Source organism: Sinocyclocheilus anshuiensis, unplaced genomic scaffold (assembly GCF_001515605.1).
Source record: "Sinocyclocheilus anshuiensis isolate Anshui unplaced genomic scaffold, SAMN03320099.WGS_v1.1 scaffold364, whole genome shotgun sequence".
In the NCBI taxonomy this organism is placed as follows: domain Eukaryota; kingdom Metazoa; phylum Chordata; class Actinopteri; order Cypriniformes; family Cyprinidae; genus Sinocyclocheilus; species Sinocyclocheilus anshuiensis.
Genome location: NW_015555735.1, coordinates 77,658 through 85,903, shown reverse-complemented (window position 1 = coordinate 85,903; position 8,246 = coordinate 77,658). Strand labels below are relative to the sequence as shown.

The 8,246-nt window shown below is 34.3% G+C and overlaps 1 pseudogene; it reads left to right on the top strand.

Moving 5' to 3' along the window:
• The first annotated feature begins 4,921 nt into the window (after positions 1–4,921).
• Positions 4,922–8,246, top strand: part of LOC107673089 (connective tissue growth factor-like) — a 6,034-nt pseudogene continuing 2,709 nt past the window's right edge.

The following is an 8,246-nucleotide window of genomic DNA, read 5'->3' as shown; positions in this document are numbered from 1 at the left end:
GGGGTTCCACCTGCCACACCAGACTCTGCTGTATATGGATGCCTGTCCACTAGCATTTTTTTGTGTTCTTTTCATTATTGTGCATGCAGATATTATTTAGGTAAGTTACGTAAACACTTGACTATTACATGAATAAAGAATGTACCATCTTTAAGAATTTTAATTGGAGTTAACTTGTTAATTGCTTTTGAAAAAATAAAAATGAATTAGAAGTTTTTCACCCCAATTTAGCTCCGTGAACATACTGTATGGACCCAACTACACTAAACTGTTTTTTTTATTGTTGTTGTTGTTAATTGCTATCCACTGTATGATGAGTGAAGTTTCTTTTGTTTCCTTGATTTTAATACAAACACACAATGCAGCCTAAGAGTGTTTTTGTGGTCCAGAAGCAGTGTAAATTATGTCTAAATGAGACTGCAGATGATACTATAAGATGTTGAAAATACGTCAACAATGACTACATCTGAACTAAATTTTAACCTTCTTGAGAGAGGTCCTGTGGATGTCAATATTGGACGTTCAGAAGACATAAGATGTTATAAAAACTTTCATTCTGGGTTCTCTTTTGGATGTACTTTTGCTTATTGGGTATTTTGTGATAAAGACCAACTGGATAGTACATTAGGTCACACACTGACTGAATGTTTACAAAATATACGAGGGTGGGATGGGATTGGGACATGTGAGTTAGCTAGTTAGCCAGTTTGTGTTAATGGCTCTCATATAATTTCAGGCATATGCTGAGAGCACATTCAAGCAGAAGTGTCAGCGCGGGACTATTTAATGGACATTTTGCAATCTTCTTCCGTGTGGTCAAACTGTGGTAAGTTATTTACTTTGACAGCCTTGCAATATGTAAAGAAAAGGTGGTGTAATTGTAATGTTTGAAGTGTCCAGTGAAGTTATTCCCAAAATGGCCATGTCTCATTTTGTAGGGGTTCAATAACAATAGCAATATCAAATACACCCGATGTACTTGTTACATCGCATGAAGAATGGCATCTTCACTAATATCAGTCTGTCTCATTCTTATTCCAAGGTCACCGTAGCCACCCGGACTCAGTCTGTATCCAGATCAGATGGTGGATCAGCACCTAGTGAGACCTGGAGATGAGCCCTAGAGATAGATCCCCTGCAAAGACCTCGTCAACTAGACGGCCATCGTGACAAGACCTCAGCAAAGACCACGAAAAACCACCTCATGCTGGTTTCGTCTGGCCAGAGGAGAACTGGCCTTTTGACTGAGCCTGGTTTCTCCCAAGGTTTTTTCTCCATTCTTTTCAATGGAGTTTTGGTTCCTTGCCACTGTTGCCTTTGGATTGCTTAGTTGAGGTCACTTATTATTTGGGAATATTATCAACTTGATTGCACAGATACTGAACTGAGATGACATTAGTGAATCAACAATGAACTGACTTTAAATTCAAAAATGTACTGTTTATTATTGTCCACTTTTTAAAACTGCTTTACATCAAAGCTGAATTTTGTTTGCATTATCAACACACTATTCCTGTTTAACAATGTAATCTGTATTGTATGAAGCACTATATATAAATAAGGGTGAGTTGACTTCTCTGAGTTGAATTCTTCATAGAAATGTTTTTGTGCAGTCTATTTTGAACAATTTTGTATTTTAAAGAATTGTATTAGTAGCCTACAAATTTTAACTTTAAAGAAATTGATAAAATAAGATCAAATCAGTCACAAGTTAATTGTAATTACACGTATGTGGTTACTTTTTCAAGGCAACGGGTTTCCTCAATTTAACTAAGTAGACAGAACTTAGACTAACTTAATAGTTAAAAATTAAGTAGATTTACACTTTTAAGTAATTGCAATTTAATAAATTTAAGTTAGTCCAACTTAAAATAAAAAGTGAACACAACACATTTTCAAACTGTTATTTGTCAGTGTAACTCAGAATTGTCAAGTTCACTTAACTTATTTCTTTCATTATGCATGAAGTTTTTTACTTAATAATTTAAGGCAACGGGTTTCCTCATTTTTTTTTAAGTAAAGTCAACTGATCGCTTTGTTTTTATGTTACGCGATGTTTTTAGCAACATTGGCTGGCTATAGATTATCCATATTAGAAATTTTTATTTGCAAACATTTTTAGGTCTCAGTGTCAGGTTAGATTTAAGATTCATATGAAAGGAAATGTAATATTGTCAAGGAATACAAAGAAAAAACATTTCCAATTTTCAAATTATTAGCTATGACTCCAGCTGATTAACTATGACACATATTGCAGTTAGGGCCAAATTCTTCAAACCTCAAAGGCACACCAAAAACTTTTTAACATTAAGACAATAAGGAATTGTCTGGCGAAGCCTAAGAAATGTTAGAATTATGTTCAGTTTGTCTGGTAATTCTTCTTTATTACAGGGTGTGCGGTAACAGGATCTAGGAAGAAAGGAAATTGGAAAGGTCCTAAGCCAAAGCCCTGAAGATCACATGTGCAGCGCACAGGAATTGATGTGAATGAAGGAGTAAACCCAAAGTTCCAATACCAAAATGAGGTTTACAGACCACGGAATATTTCTTTAATTAAACCAATAACACCACACTGAGAGAGGTTTCCTGCTAGGGCTGATGTACATTCATTCTAGAATTGCCATATGACTGAACTGCACTGTAATTTAGTATTCAGGGTTTTACTCTGTTGTACCAAAGCAGGTGTCAAATGAAATCACTCCTGCACATGGCTGGTTTAGTGTATGAATCAGAGCCTGCCTTTCCAGTATTCTGTATTCCTGTTAACTTAAGTCAGTTCCTTGGCACAGAGCAAGTGAAGTTCAATGCGTGTACTTTACTCTAGGCGAAAACTTTTCCATGAGACTTTGGACTAGTTTTTAACCACAACTGGCTGAATTTTAGACATGAAAGAGGGAGCTTTTGTCCCACATCTGCTTTTCTTGCTCTGTTAATCTCTAAATATTTAAACAATATTTTAGTGGATCATCCTTCCAGAACACATTTAAACGTTCCTGACACCCTATAACATGTTTCCACTGGACTTTGATGAATGTTTATTTAATACCATTTATAGGATAATAATATTTAGATTACTCTGTCCTCCACTCTTAAACTGAATTAAAAATCATTCAAGAATAAGACAATATTTTTCATTCTGAATACTATTACTGTGTTTTGCCTAAAGATACGCGTCTGCTGTTCCCTTTATGGGGATATTGTACATTCCAAACATTTGTGATTTTTGGAAAGGATGTCAAAATAAATGTAAGAGTGGCTGGACAGAAGTTTTGGACAGAACTAATATCCACTCCACTTTTGCTGTATCTGGCAGGCCACATGTGTTCCAGCTGAATTATCAAGAGCTGTGGTATTTGTGAAAGTGAATTTCCCGTCTAGGTCTATTTTTAAACAGTCATTCCCAGTGGGTCATCCTGCATTTCAAAAGGATTGTTTTGTCTGAGCACTTGATGTAAAAAAAAAAAGCATAATGTCTTTTTGAGAAGCTAATTTTTTTTCAGTGCCACCCACAGTTTAAATGTAAGCAAGTTCTCTATTTTAAATGCTATAACGATTTAAAGAAGAGGGTTCCAAAAATTTTGATCACTGAAACTTTTTACTGTTTGTATTACTTTTCAGACAAACTGTCAGTGTGTATTAGTAGTGAGGATTTTCAATTACTCTTTCTACAAATTACATCGTTGTACTGCTAGGTGGTGAAGTGACAATCTTTAGAAGTTAGTCATTGAATCATTTACTCGACCAATTCATTTAAATAATTCAGGAATGAAACGAAGGCTGCATCCGAAATCATATACTTCCCTACTATATAATAGTGAAAAAACATATGCGAAAAGAATAGTATGTCCGAATTTACAGTATTCATAAGACAGTAGCAGAAAAGTAACCAAATTATTATCCCATTAGGCCAGGGGAAAGTTTTGTGAATAGCAGTAAAGCGACACAAATGATACTGGCATGTCACATGACAATGTCAACATGGCAAATACGTCCAGATTACATTGATTCTACACACATTCATACTATATTGAATGTACCTTTCAATGCTCAACAAGTAATTATTACAAAAAAAGTACCTACTTAAAATACGTCCAGATTACATTGATTCTACACACATTCATACTATATTGAATGTACCTTTCAATGCTCAACAAGTAATTATTACAAAAAAAGTACCTACTTAAAATACGTCCAGATTACATTGATTCTACACACATTCATACTATATTGAATGTACCTTTCAATGCTCAACAAGTAATTATTACAAAAAAAGTACCTACTTAAAATACGTCCAGATTACATTGATTCTACACACATTCATACTATATTGAATGTACCTTTCAAATGCTCAACAAGTAATTATTAAAAAAAAAAGTACCTACTTAGAGAGTATTGAATTTCAGGCAAGCCAAGCAGTCTTTATCAGTGAGTCATTGAATTGTTTACTCAACCGATTCATTCAGAACTACTGATAAATTCAGGAGCACCATGACTGTGTGTCTTGGAGATTCTATTCAATTCTGTTTTTACTTAATTTGAAATATTGCCGGATCGAAAATACACAAAGTTGTATCTAATATGTAAGTTATAGAATATAAACTTTTTTCTTTACTGAACTATTGTGCAATATCATACTCCCAACCATGCTTATCAGTCTGTTTTATTATTCAAATATATTTGATGTAGCAATTCAATAAACAACAGCTATTAGACTTTAGATGTAAACCGAAAACTTGGATGTGGTCAAGAGTAAGCCTTAATATGCGTCTTCTCTTACAAAAGTCCATGTTTCACCTCTTCACGCCAGAGCAGACAAGCAGAGGGAGAAAATAATTCCTGGTTGTGGAAATGGGCAACGGAGATGTGGAATTTGAAACATTTCTGATCCAGGTCCAGCCACTGTTTACCCTGCAGTCAGGCTATGACATCAGAGCGAGGACTTTATAAAAGTGCATGTGCACAGAGCCAGGCAGTGAGAAAACAGTAACACAAGTAGAAAATCTCATTGTGGTGGAACACATAGCAGAACATGATGGACAAGCTACAGAGAGACAGAAAAAACCTGATGGCATGGACACTGCTGTTTTACCTGGGCTCACAGGTGAGAATCACACACTTTTATTTGCATGCATGCATTTTGCCAGTGGAAATATTTCCGATGTCTGTGTTCAGTTCTATGTCCAACAGCTGTGAGATTTGATCTGGTTACTTTGTAAATTGTCATGCTCAGAGTTGAGAGGAGGGAGAGGCTAGTTTAGTGGTTTTTATCAGGCACTTTTTGTGGGAAGTTTTGTTGTCTGTGAGAACTCTTTATTAAACTGGGGTTTTCCCAGTATAAACTGAATGTAATGGAGAATGAATGCTTAATTAAAGTGTCAATGTTCTGTACAAATGTAAGATTGTCATCTTAGGCTTGTTGGCTGTAACACTAGCTTATAATTGAAAGCTGGTTTTATGTATTCAGAGCCTGGGAATACTTACTGTAAGTGATTCTCATGAGGGAAAATCCTTTTGCTTCTTCATATGCATATTATCAATTTTAATCAAAGTTGCATGTTTTAAAAACCAGCAGTGCTATTATTAGAGGCAGTCATCACCAATATAGCATTTATGGGGAACTTGAAAGAAAAAAGAATTACATTATATTACAATAATGTTTGATTACTGAAACGTCATGCTTTTCACATGGTACAGATTTTCACTGTAAAATCCAATAGTTTACCTTACTTACATTTAATTAGTTATCTTTACTTAGTTGTTATACTTACTAGGTTTTATTAAGTTATAGCTACTTTCAAGGCAAATAAGACATTTTTAACTCACCATTATAGTGATTAGCGTTCCCTTTGGTTGGGCGCTTGGAACTTTATTTATTTTACTATAATTTTTTGCCAGTTAGTACAGCATGAAGTCAGAGTTATTTGATTTCAAGAGAAGAAAAGTAATGCATAAGTTGCATTTAGAAAAAGTTCTATATTCTAATGAATGCATTACTGTATTTTAGTGAGTATGTGTTTATTAATGAGCTTTTTCAAATGTCAATTTCTTAAATGCCTTGAGATGCTTTTAGTTAGGTTTATATAATCCTTAAATAATGTGTGGTAATATGCTAAAGTCACAAACAGACTTAAACATTCAGTACGTGAATCACAACAATGGTAACAATTCAATTGCATTTATTTTCATTAATTGTAACAATAACCATTTTATTTGCTCTTTTTGTTGAGCTACTACTGACACAAGACAGCAAATAAAATTGGCAAATAAAATCAACAACTAAAACAAAGCAACTGCATAATTTATTCATGCCGCAATGCACTCTGGGAGTCAGTGAGTAGCTATACTAATTCATGAGTAAACCTAAATAAAAAGGATCAAGCACCCCCTACAGTTCTTTTTTAGTTACTAGAACTCTCGTGTAAGTAAACTATACTAACTAAGCATTTGTCAGTACAACAAACTATTCCTATTTCACTTTACTTAGTTTTTTCAAGGCAATCGGTTTGCATGCTTTTTTTAAGTAAGCCCAACTAATTCGATTTTACAGTGCAGATTTGACCCAAACTCTGATTGCTCTGTTGCATGCATTACATAACACTTCTTCCTGTATGCTGTTTTAGGTGTGCTGTCAGCAGTGTGGCGGCCCATGTCAGTGCCAAAGCTCTGTACCAGCCTGCCCAGAAGGTGTTCCTCTCATTCTCGATGGGTGCCAGTGCTGTCAGGTGTGTGCAAGGCAGCAGGGTGAGGCCTGCAGTGAGCTGTATCCGTGTGACAGTCAGCAAAGCCTGCAATGTGACTACAGTGCCAGCTTCCCTGGAGAGCCAGGAGAGTGTGTCAGTAAGTTTCAACCACCAAATAAAACACTATTACATCAATAAGCGCCGCCCATATGCCTTGATTGACACGGCTCACATGGCTGTCATTTTTAACTTATCATAATTTGGGATGGCATTTTGCACATTTAATTAGTAATTTTTTATGTTGGTTTGAGCATTTGATTCATCCTTTAAGATCAATTATGCCATGGGTTGTACTGGATTGATAATGAAATACTACACAAATTTATTTATAATAATATAATATATAAAATATCATAGAAATATGTATAGTTTATATAAAATATATATAATATATATATAGTTTATACTACAGTACCTCAAATGAGGAAATATAATTTTGACAGGGTTGTACTGGATTGATAATGAAAATATATTTTCATTATCAGATTTAAAAATAGCTGCTAAAATGATAAATCAAAATCTCAAATGCAATTTAATTTCCTCACAAATTATTTATAATATAATATAATATAATATATAAATTGTACTTGTTTTATTTGAAGAAACTAAATAGCATTTGAGCTTTTCATTTATTATTTTAGCAGTTATTGTAAAATAAAAATGTAATTTATTTTATTATTTGAGAAATGAGAAAAGGCTGTACTGGATTGACAATTAAAAATGAAATGTCAAACACAAATTCTATATATAATAATATAATATATAAAATATCACATTCATTATATTTGTTTTATTTTTTATCATTTATGCTACTTCAAATGACGAAATTAAATTGCATTTTAGTTTTTGATTTATCAGTTGATTGACAGTTTGATTTATTATGTTACCTTAATAACGTTTTTTTTTATGTAAATAATTGCTACAAATTATGGTCAGATTATATTAAAATAATAAAATTAATTAATTCAACTCGTTAAAAAAATCAATTAATTTCAAGTTTTACAAAGACAATATTTTTTTTTACAGTGGGGGCAAATAAAATACAAAGCCAACCTCCACAGCAATCCTTCATAAAAAGACCACACCATTTAGACCTGCATTACATATAGTGTCAGTGTAATCTTCTGAACCTTTGTTTTTAGGTCAGAAGGAGCTAGGCTGTGAGCATAATGGAGTCTCCTATCAGGAAGGCCAGGTATTTCAGCCCTCGTGTGCTCTTCAGTGTCACTGTTCGGGTGGAGGGGTGACCTGTGTGCCCCGGTGCAGTGAGGATGTTCTCCTCCCCACCCCAGACTGCCCTCATCCTCGAAGGGTTCAACAACCAGGAAAATGCTGTAAAGAGTGGGTGTGTGAAAATATGGACAACACAGTGCTTCAGGATGCTCACATAGGTACTTTATTACCCGTCTTAATGTCCAGAAAACTAAAATCAAACCATAAAACTGACTCAAAGGCTGTTGTTGTTGTTCATGTAGTATTTCATGAGCTGGAATGAAAACGTCTCAG